Source organism: Gallus gallus, chromosome Z (assembly GCF_016699485.2).
Source record: "Gallus gallus isolate bGalGal1 chromosome Z, bGalGal1.mat.broiler.GRCg7b, whole genome shotgun sequence".
Lineage (NCBI taxonomy): Eukaryota > Metazoa > Chordata > Aves > Galliformes > Phasianidae > Gallus > Gallus gallus.
The window spans coordinates 77,723,575-77,739,874 of record NC_052572.1 but is presented as its reverse complement, the minus strand read 5'-3'; positions in this window follow the sequence as shown (position 1 = coordinate 77,739,874).

Here is a 16,300-nt window from a genome sequence, read left to right as displayed (position 1 = left end):
GCTATGCACAGCATGCCTTCTACTTGCTTTTCCTCTCTCCGTCTTCCATCACCAAACAGCACCTCCAATCTCTCCCGGCTAAAAAATCACTTGGGGAAAAAAAGAACTGGCAACCTGGCTTTTCAAATTACAACTTGATGCTTTAAAGCAGAAGCTCACCTTGCAAGGACACCTACCTTACACAAGCTCAACCTACACGGAAAAGTTATTCCACTGCGCCTGCACTCTTGGCACGCATTTTCAGCTGCAATAGTCAGCCCAGTTCTCAGCACAGCTTTACCATCCACAGAAAGCCAGTTCACCGCCGCCATCTTTTTCTCTCTTCTGAAACACTCTACTGCTGCAAGAAGCAACGATTACAATCACACAATCACAGAACCGTAGGAGATGGAAGGGACCTCTAGAGATCATGGAACCCTACCCCCCCGCCGCAAAACAGGCTCCATACAGCAGGCTGTACTGTAGGCATCCAGCTGGGTTTGGAATATCTCCAGAGAAGGACAATCCACAACCTCCCTGGGCAGCCTGGCTATATACCACCCCACCCATAACCTCCCCACAGCCACCTATAGCCACAAATCCTCCGATGGCTCACCACAGCCCCAGATCCCCCCTAGAGTACCCCTCAGCTCCTTATAGACCCAGACGCCTTAACAGTCCCTGAACAGCCCCCTACAGTAGCCCTATATCCCCCTGTAGCCTCCTCGCAGCTCCCAGTAGCCACAGCCCACCTTAGCCCCGGTTCTGCTTGGCTGCAGGGGGTCTGGGGTCACCGGGTGCAGTGCTGGAGGGGTTGGGGGTGGGGCACTGTTCTGATGCTGGCAGCAGCACTGTGGCGCTGGGGGACCCGAGGCCTCCATCCGTCCCAAACCAACGGCCCATCCCACAGCCCTCATCCCAATCCCACAGCCCAACCCCACGGGGGGTCCACGGGGGAGGAAAGGGCAGTGTGCTTGGGGGGCCGCGCAGGGCTCCTCTCCCTCTCCCGCTCCCGTTTTCCCGCACACCTCCGGCGGAGCTGTCCTCAGCACTCGCTCCCGTTGTGCTGCGGCTTCCGGCTCGCTGCTGCCCGGACAGCTCCGGCTGACGCCGCGCTCTCCTGCGGGGCGGCCCGGGCTGCCGGAGCGGCGCTTCACTGACGACAGCCGCGCCTGACCCTGCCGGCTCCCAACGGCCGCTCCCGCGCACGGCGGCTCAGCCAATGGGAGCCGGCGGAGCTGCCGCTGAGCAATGAGACGCCGGGGGAGGGACAGAGCTGCCGCTGACCAATGAGAGCCCTGGGGAGGGACAGAGCTGCCGCTGACCAATGAGACGCCGGGGGAGGGACAGAGCTGCCGCTGACCAATGAGACGCCGGGGGAGGGACGGAGCTGCCGCTGACCAATGAGACGCAGGGGGACGGACACAGCTGCCGCTGACCAATGAGAGCCCGGGGGAGGGACGGGCAGATGCTGCTCACGGGGAGCTCCTCCTGCCGCTGCTGGATGCTGATGCTGACAGGGCTGCAGATGCTCTGCAGGGCCAGCTCGTAGCTGGGAGCCACGAATGGACACGGCGGGAGAGAGGAGAGAGCTGGCGGGGACCAGCCGAGGCATCCAGGAGCATCCAAAAGCTCTCACTCAAAAGCATCACAAAGCCACAGCCAGCAAGCTGGGCATGATCATGAGCAGCATCCTGGATGCTGGAGATTCTTTGCTACCATACGCTACGGGTGCACAGCTCTCGCTGCAGGCATCCCACAGCCAGACAAAATGGGAACAAACCCGCAGCTCTGCTGCACGCACAGCCCACAGCCATAGCCTTGCAACATGAGCTGCCTTGCTGTTGCTTGCATCCAGCCCAATCCCTGGGAATGAAGACTCAGAAGGCAGTCAAGGCGTTGATCCAGCACCAGCGTGCTTTTATTCATTCACAGCCAGGAGGGCTTTTTGGTGAGAGGTCCGGTGTACAGATGGGACTCATCGTCTCTGGTGAAGGAGAGAGGCGCTCAGAGCTCGTGCTGCTGCCCGGTGCCTGGGACTGGAGCTCTGATTCTACGTCCCCCTCCACCAGGCTCGGCTCCTCCTGGCTGACGCTGACCTGCTCCTGCATGGAGCTGCTGCTGTCGGGGCACTCGGGCTGTGCTTGGGCTGGGCTGCACTGCAATGGTGCCCCGTCACAGTCCAGCTCAGTGACTGTTGTTTCTGGCAGGCTCAGGTCAGCGTCTTCTGCACAGCCGGGAGAGATGAGGGCTTCCACTTGGATCAAGACCTTCATTCCCTCACTGATGTTATATGGAAGGCTCTCATCCGAGCCACAGCGATTCGTGCTTCCTAGCAGCTCTGCATTGATATAAGCACACAGTGAATCATCGCTATACACTCTGGCTCTTCTGCGTGGACGAGGGCTCGGTTCACCTAGGAAGGAGTAGATACACAGGCAAACAGTTAGTGGCAAACTTGCACAAGCTGAATGATGAGAGTGGTTCTTGAGATTTGCTTATGCAGTGGCAGCAGGACAAAGCCAATAGGACAATAGCAACAGTAGGAGCACTGTCTCGAAAGGAACTGTTGCGCTTTTGTTGTTTGTCTTTCTCTTTTGTGTGGACTCCAAGCATGAATTCGATGGCGCTGACAAGCAGGGTTTTGACAGCTGGATGTGCACCCTTACCTGCCAGGACCACCACCTCTGTTTCCGAGGGCTCCCTGGCATCGCGCTGCAGTTGGCGTTTGGCCACCGACGATGGTTTTCTTGGCCTGAAACAGGAACACCAACTGCATGCTGGGGATTCCTTCACCCTGCTGGGTGGACTTGGTCTGGAGGGAGAAAAGAGGGAGCGGTGTGAGTCGTGCATGGTGCAGGGTGAGGGAAGTGCTGCCCTGAGCTCTTGCCAGCACTTGCTTGTTCCGAGCACTGCCTGGTTCCTGCTGAAACACAACTTTGAAGCTCGCTCTGTTTCACACGGTTGAGGACGGTTCCATTCCTAGAGCTCAGCCCTGGAGTCTTGCTGGCTACATTCCCCTCAGCCATGTCAACCCAGATGCAGAGCATGCCTGTTAGTTGAACCTCAGAGTCCAAAGGGAGGGGACATTCAGTACACCACCACATGCACTATTGGCGTCACATACTTTCTGCAAGTTTTTGCTCTTGCTATAGTGGAGAAAAACCCACAAAAGCCCACCCAACCAAGTCTGATAGGAAGCTGCTGGAATAGAAAGTCCTCTTTACCTTTCAGAAGGAAAGTCAATGATTGTGTGGAATTTCCCCTGTGCAGCTGCGGGGCCTTCTTCCACTTCCATGTCCCTGCTCTCTGTCACAGCGGGAGAGCTGCTGTGGCCTCCCCTCTGTGCCTGTGCCTCCTCCAGGGTGAGCAGCTTGGTGGCAGGAGAAGACACCTGCACAGACTTGGGACCTGATGGAGAACTGCGCCCTGGAAGGGAAGACCACAGCTAAGAGGGAGGATCAGAAAGCAGCGGCACAGCCATCACAGTTCTGGGGGAGGTGCCGCACATCTCTCAGCCTTGCTTATCCCAACCACTGGAAAAAGAGGAGGTCAAAACCCTTTCATCAAGCTTCACCTGCACGCAAAACATCACCATGACAGGGACGGTTTTCTCATGCTCAACACTGGGCTTGGACATTCCCCGCATCCAGCCACAGGTTGCCATATTCTCATCTAAGCCCACAAGCCTGCTGGCCCCTCGATAGCAAAAGCGTATCTCAACAATCCTGGAGAAGGCCTGCATTTGATCAAGGTGTCTCATCAAGACAAAGCTCATGCAGGAAGACGCTCACCTGCTCCATCTCCGATGCCTGATGTGGAGCTGGAGCAGAAGAGGACGTCGGTGTGGCTGATCAGGAATTCTACCACGTCCGACTGCCTCTGCAGTTCCTCGCAGGCAGCTCTTCCGCTGGCGCAGGCAGCCTCATTCTGCTGGGATCTGTAGAAAAGGCAGATTGGAGAAGTCATTGACCCGAGATCGTTTCCCCACGTTTGGGCATTTGGGCAGCCAAAGGCTGTCCAGTTGGGCTCTGGAGACTTCCGCAGTGGGCAAGCACTGATGCCACTGAAGACATTCTCCCGGCTGATCCAGGACACACCAGCCCCATCTGACAAAACCAAGAGAGCACAAATTGTCCTCCTCTCCAAAGTGTGCCCGTGGGGAGAACAGATCTAAGCCTTGTGCTGAGACGGAAAAAGAAGTTTACCTGAAGAGGTTGGGAGCCCACACAATCGCTAAGTTCTTAGCGGGCATGTTTGTGACGGAGCAGCTCCCAGCGAGACAAGCCAAGTGTCTCAGCAGGTACTCCAGCGTCCTGGAAAGCAAGAGCCAAACCTTCAGCACCACTGAGCACGCCGGGCTCACATTCACCAAACAAACCTCAAGAAATGCCACTGCTTGTTCTTGCTACTAGCAAGTAGATCAAGCTTTCCCAAGTGCCACGCTGCAGCACCAAGCCCCAGCACAGCACAGCCGCAGCCATCAGCTGCACCAGCTGTGCCCCCGTGCTCAGGAGCTGACCCAATCCATTCACCCCGCGCAGCCATCCACCACTTCAACACACACAGGCATCACGTTGCCAGCGTGAGACAAAGCCTGCCATCGCATCATCGCCCTCTGAAGTGCAGCAGGGCTGAGCTCCCCACACCGAGGGCAGCAGTTTTCTGACCTGTAGTGAGGTGCAGGCAGCTGCTGGATGACCTCCTGCACTCGGAGCAACCGCTCCTCATCTGTACCGGCACAAACAGCGTCCTGGAAGAAAGCAGAAAGGGAATGAGACACACATCATGCGAGTCAAGCGCATGGGGCTAACAGAAAAAGGGCCTCAGAGCTGCAGAGGGCACTGCTGCTCCCATCTCCCACATTTCCAGTGGCAGGATGCACACACCAGGTGTTACGGTGCACCCGGTGTGCAGGAAGCATGAGCTGCTTGTTGTACACAGACACCCACTGGATGTCCATCAAAACCCCAACTTCAACAGAAAAAAGACCAAAAGAAGGTGCGCAGGCGTGTGTGGATGGGACAGGCCACGAAGAGGGACATGAAGGCCGTTGCCTTGTGCTTACCGAGAACTTGCCATGCAGCTGCTCGCTCAGCAGAGGGCTCGGCAGCTCCCTGAAGTACATCTTGCACAGGGAGCTCACGCTGTGAATGTCCCGGACGGTGAGCTCCGGAATCTGCTCCGACTCAAAGTCATGGCTGGAGAGAAGGACACAAAAACAGAGGGCTTGGAGAAAGACGAAAACAACTCCAAAGCAAGACAACATACAGTCCAGAAGCACTCTTACCGCAGCTTCTGGATCTTGGACGCCACGCCGGACAGGCGGTAGATCCCCTGCACCACGCCGTGCTGCTCAATGAACTCAGCGCAGCTCTGCACGACCTGGGGGACTACAGAACAAGGGCCAGCGCTTAGCTGAGCTCCTGATTCAAGTCCTGCTTCAGCCGCTGCCCCTGTCACGTGCCATCCACTAAGCCCAGCCGCGCTACTGCTTGCCTCCTCCTCACAGGAGAAAGAAGGCTGTCGCAGACGTCGCAGGCAGGCAGGAGCCGGGGACAAAACTGCACACGGACGTGTTCTTGGCTTTCAAGAAATGCCAGGACCTGCCAAGCAGCCTGCAGAAAGTAATTCTGGGGAAGCCAGAGACACTGCCACAAGTCCCATCACAGCTCCCACCGCAATGGAGGCGTGAGACCTCATGTCCAGAAGAGCTAGGAAACTGACGCAGGACACTCTCTTGGGCCAAAAGGCTTTCTTTGTTTTCAGGCTAGCGTGGGATTGGCTTACACCTTTGGCTTTAAGCAAATACAAGTGTGCCGGTCTCCTATGAGCATTAGCCTCAGCTTCCCTTGCAGCCATCAACTCCCATTTCACGTTTCTCCACCGCTATCAACCTGCCCCTTGCCAGAGATGATCTCCCTTTCATCTTTACATGCCCAACAGAGGAAGCTCTCAGGAACGGGCTGTTCCTTACCATCACGGCCAGAGTGGAGAAGATGCTCTCCCAGGTCACAGCCAAACACCCCTTCCTTCTCCTTCTCCTTCTCCATCTCCCGCTGCTTCGGTTCCTCTGGGCGGGCCTTCACGAAGGAACGAAGGAAGCTGAGGAGCTTGCCACGCTTCTTTGGCACTGCACAACACAAGGAAGAAACCAGTTCATTTCAGGTTGGGCTCAGTGGGACCAGGCCGAGCGTCACACATTCGACAGAGCACGTAAAAGCGGGAAGAACATTGCCAACAAGTACCTACAACAACAGATTTTCCCCGTCCCTGGAGGAGTCCAAGGCCAGGTTGGATGGGGCCCTGGGCAGCCTGGTCTAGTCTGGCATTCGAAGTAGAGGTTGGCAGCCCTGCCTGAGGCACGGGGGTTGGAGCTTGATGATCCTTGAGGTCCCTTCCATCCCAAGCCATTCTACAAGGATCCTATCGTTTGCCCAAGCCCTCATTCTCACTGCCTACAAAACAGCAGCCCTACGCCCCGTGGGATGCAGGAAGGATCATCAACACAGAGGAGAACGTGGGATGGATAAAGGAGGTATTCAACACAGAACACACCCAGAAAAAGACTCCATTTGACTTCCCCGTGCCATCACATGTAACATCCGTACCTGGCTGTGGTGCTGAATCGATGAGGGCCTCAGGAATTTTTCCGTTGATGAGCTCCACGCACTCACCAGGGAAAAATCCAACCTGGAACAAGATCAAGAAGAGAGATGGAATACTGAATGCAGCATTTCTCAGGCCTCAACTGTTCAACCAAGAAAGAATGGCCTGCAGAAAAGTAACCCTCATTCAACATTTTCAGCCAGAAGACCTACAAAACCAAGACTCGGTTCCGGAGAAGATGGCTCTGTCCTCTGTGCTTGTACAAAGGACAGAGATGGTCAACTCCTGACTGTGCAGTGAACAGGAGAGGCTCTTGCTTCTAAGTCACATGAGGAGACGGTTTCCCACCCAAGCCCAGAGCCAAAGGGAAAGTCCTCTGACAGCGACACAGAGAAACTGTCTACGTCCAGAAGCCACCCTGTGCGGGCCGAGCAGCTCGAAGCTGACGTTCCTGACTTGACTGCAATTGCGCCCACAAGTCTGAAGCTTGTGCCTACCTGAAAGCCACGCTTGCCTCTCCACCAGGGGCTCTGCTCCTTTGCTGGCATAGCAGTAATGCACACCAGGTCTCCCACCTGCAAGAGATGGCAACATCAATCCCAGCGTCAGCACAGCTGGGAGGAAAGCACAGCTGAAATGGCACCCTTCTTCTGCACTGCCAAATAGCGCACAGCTTGAGAGCGATTGCACTGGGGCAGCTCTTCAGGCATTTCCCGTGGGAAAGCTGAACGTGGAGGTACAAGACTCACTGCCTTACACACCACACAGATGAGGATATTTCTCATGATTCGTTCACACGTCTCTATACTCTTCAGTCCGTGACAACAAGGAATGCCTTTAACTGCTTACCTCCAAGGAGAGCTCATCCGCTGCCTGGGCAACGTAGCTCTTGATCACGTGGGCAGCAGCAATAGCTGGAATATTCAAAGATGACTCCTCACGGACCAGCAGGGGCTTCCCCTGCTTCTCAGGCTGAAACAGAGAGCACAGGCCATGGTGAAGAGCTGAGGACAAACAAAGAGGATCTCAGGGTGACATGGCACTATCAAGGCAATGAAGTTTTTAAGCTGACATCTTTAGTGACAGCAAGAGAGCCGGAAGGATGCTCTCTCTCTTGAAAAGCAGGAGAGCACACCTGTGGCTCACACTGCTGGCTCAAGTCAGGGAACAGAGACCAAGCAGAGCTTCACACTGTACCTCCGTCAACGCCCGGTCAGGCCCACGGCTGATCTCGCTGCTCGCGATGCCCATCACAGCAGGCGCGACAAGCTGCAACAGAAAAGAAACACATTTCCTGTGCTCACACGGCACTGGATCAAGAGACTTCTTCAGAACTACTTCTAGAAACAACCACTTTGTGCAGTCTAATCAAACGGGACAGCCATTGCAATACGCAGCACTGGACCACGTCGCTGTCCCTCTGCTAGCAGATGGGGACTCTGGCACAAAGCAGCAGATGCATTTGCCCGCAGCACGCTGAGAGCGCAGTAGCAGGCCAGGGAGAGGTGTCACTGCTGGGGCTGGAGCTGCTCCCCAGCCCCCGGCTCCCAGCAGCAGCCTCACCACCAGCACCGGCCGCAGCCTTGCCCACGCATTTCCTCTGCCTGCATGCCCGCTGTGCTCCCTACCGCTGTCGGGCACACTCACACAGCCAAAGCATGCACGCCTGTGCCCCTGGCTCACGTTGTGCAGCTCTGCACAAACTGCGGCTAGGGCTCTTTGCCTAAGGGATTGCCTTCCTTCACACTAGCTGCTCCCAGCACTACAGGCAGCATCCTGCTGAGGGTTGAGCTGGAGAGGAAGTGGAAAAAACCCACACGTGACCAGAGCTGCATTTCAGCTGGACAAGGCTGTGTTACTACACACGGTGTGACTAAACACGGGCTGCTGAACCATGTGGCAATACAAAACATGGCACGTACCTGGCAAGAGATCAGAACAAGGTAGAAGAAGATCCTCGAACCCGCAGCCGTTCCTTGTCACTTTGCTCTGATCTTCCGCGAGCAAAAGCTGCACCAAGGGAGCAGGCGGAGGGTGGGGAGGGGAGGGAGAAAGAGCAGGTCAGTGAGCCTCCACAATTTAGCTAGGAAGGCAAGGTAAAACCGTGGGACAAATGCCACCTTGATGGATGGCTTTGGAATGGATGGCCTGGGGGAAAATGGCGTATGACGGTCCAGATGAAGCAATATGATCCTAGGAGCTCTGCCAGCCAGCACTTCTCAAGCCCTCGCTGCCCACCCGTCTATCCCGCACCGTCTCAGCTTACCTACAAGGCGCTGCACAAGACGGGCTGAAGACGAACAGACTCAGTAAATGCACAAGTGCAACAAGCCACGTACACACGCCGAGCTCAAGCGCTCCAATGAAGGGACGCAGCACGCGCTGCTCCTCCCCTCATTCTAGCCGCTTATGACATCACTAAGGGCCACCCGGCTGCTCCACCATGGACGGACAAGGTGGGGAGGCAAGACCACGTCACAAGACCACAGGATTCCAAAAGGGCACCCCAGCGTTCGAGAAATCAGTGCGTGGTTGGAATTCTATCTCATCCAAATCCTGGAGAAGCTGGCATGGGCTTGTCGGGACCAAAGTGCAGGACATGGCGCGTGGTCCTGTTGAGCCTCTTGCTGGGCCTATGGCAAATCCACACTAGGGTCCTTCTTTGCATCCAAGGGCGGCATAGAGCAGCCATCTCTTTCACCTGATGGAAATAAAGGAAGAGAAATACATAGTACTACTACTAGACTGCTTCGCCAGTTTCTTTCCCGAGTGCATTTTTGCCTTTAGGCTTCCATGACGACCTCATTTCCTCCTCCTTTTCTTGGGGGGAAGCTGCCCCCAGTGCCTGAGCTTCACAAGACAGAGTGAAACATCCATTCCTTGGATGCAGGTTGAGCGAGATCTGAGGTCTTCATGGAAAGCGCCTTGCAGAGCGCATCATGTCCTGCACCAGGCAGCGCATCTCTCATCTCTCCAAATTTTGGGGCTTTGAAGCTGCACGCTGCTTCTTGGCACTTTGTCCCCCAGAACTCCAGAGCACTTCCAGCTCTTCCCTGGCAATTCACGGCTTGCACAGTGCCAAACGCAACCAAGAAAAAAACGCAAGAAAGAAGCAAAGGCCATGGCTATGCACACAAGCGGCCAGGAAGGGTTCAGCTCCACAATGAAACCTGCACAAGTCAACTCAACAGATTCCAAGGAATTCATTGACATCTGACACAATTTGAAACGCCAGAAGCACTGCCACGCAAACAGCACCGTATTGGGAAAGCAGCACGTCCAAATCAGCCCCCTTGCCCTGCTCTACCCGTTCAGCCCAACACAGAAATCAAACACACAGACTCTCTTGCTTTGGCTCACGGCAGCCATCAAGCTCATGCTTTAGTGACACAGAGAACTCAATCTGCAGCTACTCCGTGTCTCGCTAACCACAAGCTTGGCTGGGAGCTGTCGCTCAGCCTGACACCACAAGCAGAAAAGAAGCGCACATAAGCAGATGCTCTTATCCACACGTGCAAATCTGGGGGCGAGGAATAAAAGGCTCACTGGGCCGTGGGCAAAGCAGGGAGCAGATGATAGGCAGGAAACAGGAAGGAGTTCAAGACCAGCTCTCCTACACCAAAGACAGGGAGAGCTGAGTCAGCACCACGGGAGGACTTACGACACAGCTTGAGAGCTTACAGAGACCTGAGGTTGCCAAAGGAGGCTGCCAGGGTAACTCTCACCAGTCTTTTGCAGGGCTCTCACGGATGCTTGCGATGCTGACTTCCACTGCCTATGGCATCTGTAGAAAGCCCAGGTGACAAATGCTCACTCTGTCTGGGTAACGCTTCTATGCTTCCACGGTTAGGACTGAAACAAAAGGAAAAAAAAAAAAAACATGAAACCCTATGACATTTGCCTCTCTACTGCTGCTGTCAGCGTGACATCTAAGATGAGCATTACGCGTCCCTGCACCCGACTGAAGATTCATCCAAGTCTGTCTTCCACACAGCTCCATCCCAGTGCCAAAAAGAAACACGGACAGTGATGTTTAGAAGATTCTTTGTGCAGATACAGGTGCAGGGTGCATGTGCATTCTCTACAGCAAGAAATAGCACTTTCTGAAGCAGTACGACAGAAGGTCAATGGAAAGGAAATATAGGATGAACCCTTTTCATATGAGAGGTCCTTGCTAAACCTCTCCCCAGCAAAAAGGAAGCCTGCTGGGCATTGCTAGCAGCAGTTCCCAGAACATCTTGCACCACAAAATGCAGCACGCTCCTTTTTTTCACAGGCCCCTCGTTTCTCTAAGCAGCGTCAAATACCCTCCACTTCAAATACACCCATCAGATAATGAACAGAGCTCAGAAGGGGTTAGGAGTAGAGCGACACACAGCTCCGCTTCGCGCTGAGGGCAGTTTTGGCCCTCCGAGCTTGCCGTAGCCACCCTGCGCTCTGGCGCCGGCGGACCGGAAGTACTCGTAGTCACTATGGTGGCCGCCTGCGGGGGGTTTGAGCTGCGAGGCTGTGGGGAACGGTGCCTTTTGAGAACGGTGTTTTTCTGAGCGTTTTATCTTCAGCGGGTGGTTTTCTTCCTCGATGTGTCGAATGAACGGCGATGGAGAGCCCACAGAATTCCAGCCTCCCTCGAAGCCCGTCATTATTGACAAGCAGAAGCAGAGAGAGGAGAGGAGGTAGAAGGGGTAGGCCGCGGTGGGGGCCGCCCTCAGATTCCTCAGGGCTCTGAGGCATTGGTACTCGAAAAGTGCGTGTCGGAAGGTGACAGAGACACGGGCCCTGCCTCTGCCTTTGCCTCACATCTCAGGTCAGCTGGGTCAGCTGGGAGCTGAGTGCAGTTATTTCTGTTTGTGAAATGGAATTCCTCTTGTGCTAAGCATTTTTCATGTCTCCGCAACCCACCTGCATTGCTTTAAGTATCACAGTGTTTAAAGTGGTAGTGCTGCCTCTGAGAGGAGAGTGACGATGTGATACTGTGCACACTGGGGGTATTGGTCAACAGTTGGCTGCACGTACCCAGCAGTGTGCCCAGGTGGCCAAGAATGCCAGCAGCATCCTGGCCTGTGTCAGAAATAGTGCAGTCAGAAGGACTGGTGAAGCGATCTGCCTGCTGTTCTCAGCACTGGTGGAACTGCATGTCCAGTACTGTGCTCAGTTTTGGGCCCCTCACAACAAGAAATGCACTGGGGCTCTGGATTGCGTCCAGAGAAGGGCAACAGAGAGGTGAAGGATCTGGGGCACAATATCATGGGAGTGTCTGAAGGAGCAGGGATTGTTCAATCTGGAGGAGATTCAAAGGAAACCTCATTTCTCTGCACCACTACCTGAAAGGAGGTTGTGGCTGGGTGGGAGTCAGCTTCTCCTCCCAAGGAGCAGCAGGAGGACAAGAGGTGATGGCCTTCAGTTGTGCCAGGGGAGGTTCAGGTTGGATACTAGGAAAAATGTCCTCTCACAATGCCCAGGCAGGTGGTGGAACTGTTGTCCCTGGAGGTGTTCAAGCCATTCCCTGGCTCTGAGGCCAAGTCTCCATGCTGTCTGAAACACAGTGACCCCATGCAAATAATCTGTTGGTAGTGGCCCTCTGGCCAGTACTGTGTCAGGAAGCGTGCCTTCAACTTAGCTGCCAGACTGTTGAACTCCAGAGCATAAGGAGATTTCTATGGCACTGTATAATTCATCGGAGCAGAAAAGAGTTTTAAGAGTCCCCTTAAGCTTTGCCAACACAAGATAACCACTTGAATGTGGTGTCTCCTGTAGGCTCTCCTCAGCTGTTTGTAAAAAACAGTAGGAAAAAAAATACTATATTTTACTATCAAGTGATGAAAAAAGTGTTTTTTTCATCTGTGTCTCATTTAGACCATGAAGAAATTCCTGTAAACAAGGCAGGAGTTTAATTTTTTAGTGGGAACGTAGGCGATAATTTAGTTAACTTTCTGACTGATACAGGGATTATATCAGGATGGTGAGCAGTCACCTGGGGTTTCTGCAGGGCTCCATTTCAGAGCCAGATGGAGGACTCCATCACGGGAGGGTCAGGGTGGAAAAGCTTCTGCACCAGAGGTTGACCATGCACAAAATATGCCAGAGTTCAAGGAGCCTTTGGACACCACTCTCAGACATAGTGTGGCTGGTTTTATGTGGAGGCAGGGGTTGGTTTTATGTGGAGGCAGGGGTTGAACTCCTATGATCCTTGTGAGTCTCTTCCAAGTGGCCATTCTACAATGGCCTGGAAGGCTGTGAAACAGCTTTTGGTTGTGTTAAGTTATCAAGGTGATACAAGCATATAAAATCTGGTACCTTAATGCTACTCCTGTAGTGAAAGAACATTTATAACCAAAGTACCTGCCTTCCTCAGTAGGTAACTTAGGAGACGTACAAGGAGTAACAGCCTGCAGATGCCTCTGTATTACACTGTGCAGACAGAACAGCCAGTGCTATGGAAACTTAATGCTACTGATGTGGGGGGTGGAAGGAGCAGTTAGCAAGAACTGCATCTCAGAAGGTCTGGCAGACTGGTAAAAGAATGCTATCCAACTTAGCTTACAGGGAAAAGGAGGAACGGCTGCTGTCCTATTCTTCTTTCCTTAGTAAGTAACAGAGTTAGAAGCGTAGAAGAGAGTTAACAGCATATCAACTTAAGGACGGTGTAATAAATCAGTGTTATTTAGGTACATGAACAAACGTAACAGCCACACAGACCCAAATCCCTTTTCTCCCACTGGTGTCCAGTAGTCCCTTAGTTTGCTGACAGATCGGGCTGCTTTCTTCTCTTAAAGCAGCACTTGTCTCACTGCTTTGCTTCACAGTCAGAATTCTGACCTTCTGACCTTTTTAATACCTTTCTTTTTTCTTTTTTCTTTTTTTTTTTAATTTTCCTTCTAGCTGCAGGTCAGAATGAAACCTCAACCATGGTCAAAACGGTGGGAGAGGCCGAAATACAACATTAAAGGAAAAAAATTTGAGCTACCCGAGAAAAAAAAATGAAGGAAGCACAGAAGTGGAAGCAGCCCTGGCTGGAATTCGATATGCTGCGAGAGTGCAATACTTCAAAAATAGAGGAATAAATATGGAGGGAAGCGAGTGAAGAGCTGAACAAGTAACAGCTTTGAGTTCAGTGTAAGAATTGTCAGTTTTCAAGTTTCGTATGCAAATAAAAGACAGTGAAATTTCAGCAGTTCTTGTCTGAATGTTAAACTGCCCCTTCCTGAAAACAAACGTTCCCTTTTCTGACCAGTGTTACAGTGTGTTCAGCCCTGCTTCTGCCTTCCCTTCTAAATCACAGCTAATAGAAGGGGTTTGCAGTTATTGTGTTGTCACTTCCAAATAACTGTTTCTTCTGCCTTTGCCAAGTAGACAGGGGCCAATTGTGAAAATGCTTCACTCAATAGGTTCAGAAGGGGGCTATGGAAGGGAAGCAGACGTACAGAAGCCCAGCTGGACAATCTGAGAGTAAGTACTGCTTAGCTGTCCTGTAAAGGCACTTTTGAAATGACATCTGATAAAGCACCAATAGTAACCTGACAACAAAGCAGTAATACCAACGTTTTGAAACCAGCTTGCAAGAATGAAGCCAGATTAGCTGTTACTCCAGTCAGATTGTGTGAATGGGTGCAAGGTTCACCACAAAGTGGCACAGTAGGTTCTCAAAGATACTCAATTGGGATGGGGCTTCTGAGCTCCAGTAAAAATCGCCTTCCCCTGCTTACCAGTCATGACAAGTGACGTCTGCAGCCACTGGAAGAAGCCTCTACAGAGGTAAAGCGTGATAGAACCTATTCCAATTTCACAGCAGCACAAGACTAATTTCTTTGGGAGCAACTTTCAACATGAATAAGGAAGCAGAGGAGACAAAAGCAAGCACGGAGATCACATGCTTCAGCCGATTACTTATCAGTTGTATTTTCTTTGCACTCAGGAAAGTAGAAGTGCACAATTACTTACAACAGAACTCCTAAATCCTGCAGATAATGAAGCGCCAGCAGTGCCACAGTTTTTTTCCATACTTCACATAACATTCCTGTCGTGTTCAAGACTTGAAAGCGTTAAAAGTCTCATTAACACAAAAACGTCTTTACTTTTCAAAAGAATGGTTTTGCTTTTATTTTAAAAGTCATTGTTGTCTATAACACTGATGAATGCTATTTACAATTAAAATAGTTTACAAGAATACATATTCTGTAATAAAATACAACAGAAAAACCACAGGGAATAAAAGCCCCCAAGAGTTAAATGGAAGACCCATACATAACATTTTAGAGAAGCAGGCAATAGCAAACTTAGCAGAATTTGTGACGCACTGCTGTTTCTACAGTAAAACATCCTTTTTATTCTGCAGCAGTAATATTTACTGCACATATACGGAGTTACACAACATTAGAAATCCAACATGGGTACGGTGAAATGAGGATTAATGGGTCTTAGAGGGAAGCAAAAGGTAAATGTCCTTAGAGAGCCAATTACTAGAAGGTAACTGGAGTTGTTGTTCTGCTCGTCTGATAAATGAGGGCGGGTGACAGCTCCAAGTCTGTGCACAAAGTCCAGTCTGTATCTCAAGTACAAAGCTCCACTACAAATCATACTCTGGAGAAGACTAAGTGTAGTTAAGACGTTCTCCTGTGCAACTTCTTACCTTCCTGAACAGCCGTTTACCATCAGTAGATGCTCATAGATCAGACTTCTCACTGCATACAGAATTCCTGCTTCTGTGTCAGGGTCAGAAAGCTATGAGGAACTCACTGTGAGTTTCGTAGAGTTATCTCATTAAGTGGACAATAAGTTAGAGTTCAGTGACTCCCGAGTCAGAGTGATTTGGTGTGGTACTGAAAACAGCTTGTGAAGTTGTCTGCTCACCAGCAGTGGTAACGTTACAGGCACTTACTGCAGTCATCCTTCCCAAAAGAACAAAGCAGTGAGGCTTCGTCATATATTTCAGAACACCTGCACTTCACACTGACGATTGTGATTCTGTCTAGGAGTAGATGGCATCAGAAGACAGTTGGAAAAAAATATATATATATATTTCACAGTAAGACAACTGCAGGCAGTCCACTCATTAAACATGACCACTTTTTTAGAGTGAGCATCAGGCTTGTTTCAGTAAAAGAACTGCTGCTTCAAAGAAATCCTTATTTCCCTATCACAGATTTAAGATGTTCCCGTTTGCACTCTTCAGCGAGCTCTTCAGCAATACGCAGAGCCTTGACTCTCACCAACAGGAGAACAACTTCTTCAGTTTCATCACTATTACAAAAACAAGTTGATATAGCAACACATTCACACCTGACTTCAAAATCAATAAAGCTAAAACGTGCCTTGAGCTACACTGACCACTAACTGCACCCAACGTCTAGAGCCTCAAACTAGCCTGAAATATTACTGCAAAAGCGATCCATTTTACATTATGGATTGCATCTTTAGTTGTACGTAGATGTTGGAAGTACATCCCTGAAAGTGTTAAATGCATGAGGCTTGAGGAATTTAAGAATCATAGAATCATTAAGGTTGGAAAAAACCACAAAGATCATCTAGTCCAAATGTCAACCCATCACCACCATGCCCATTGAACCACGTCCCTAAAAGAAATACTAACATAAAGAATATGAGCAAGTGCTGCATCCCAAAGAACATGTTGTTTGTTACCTGTGGTTACTCCTGTGAAGCATACGTGCTCACTGAACCAAATGCTGGCAGAAGTTCACTGACTCGGGGAGAG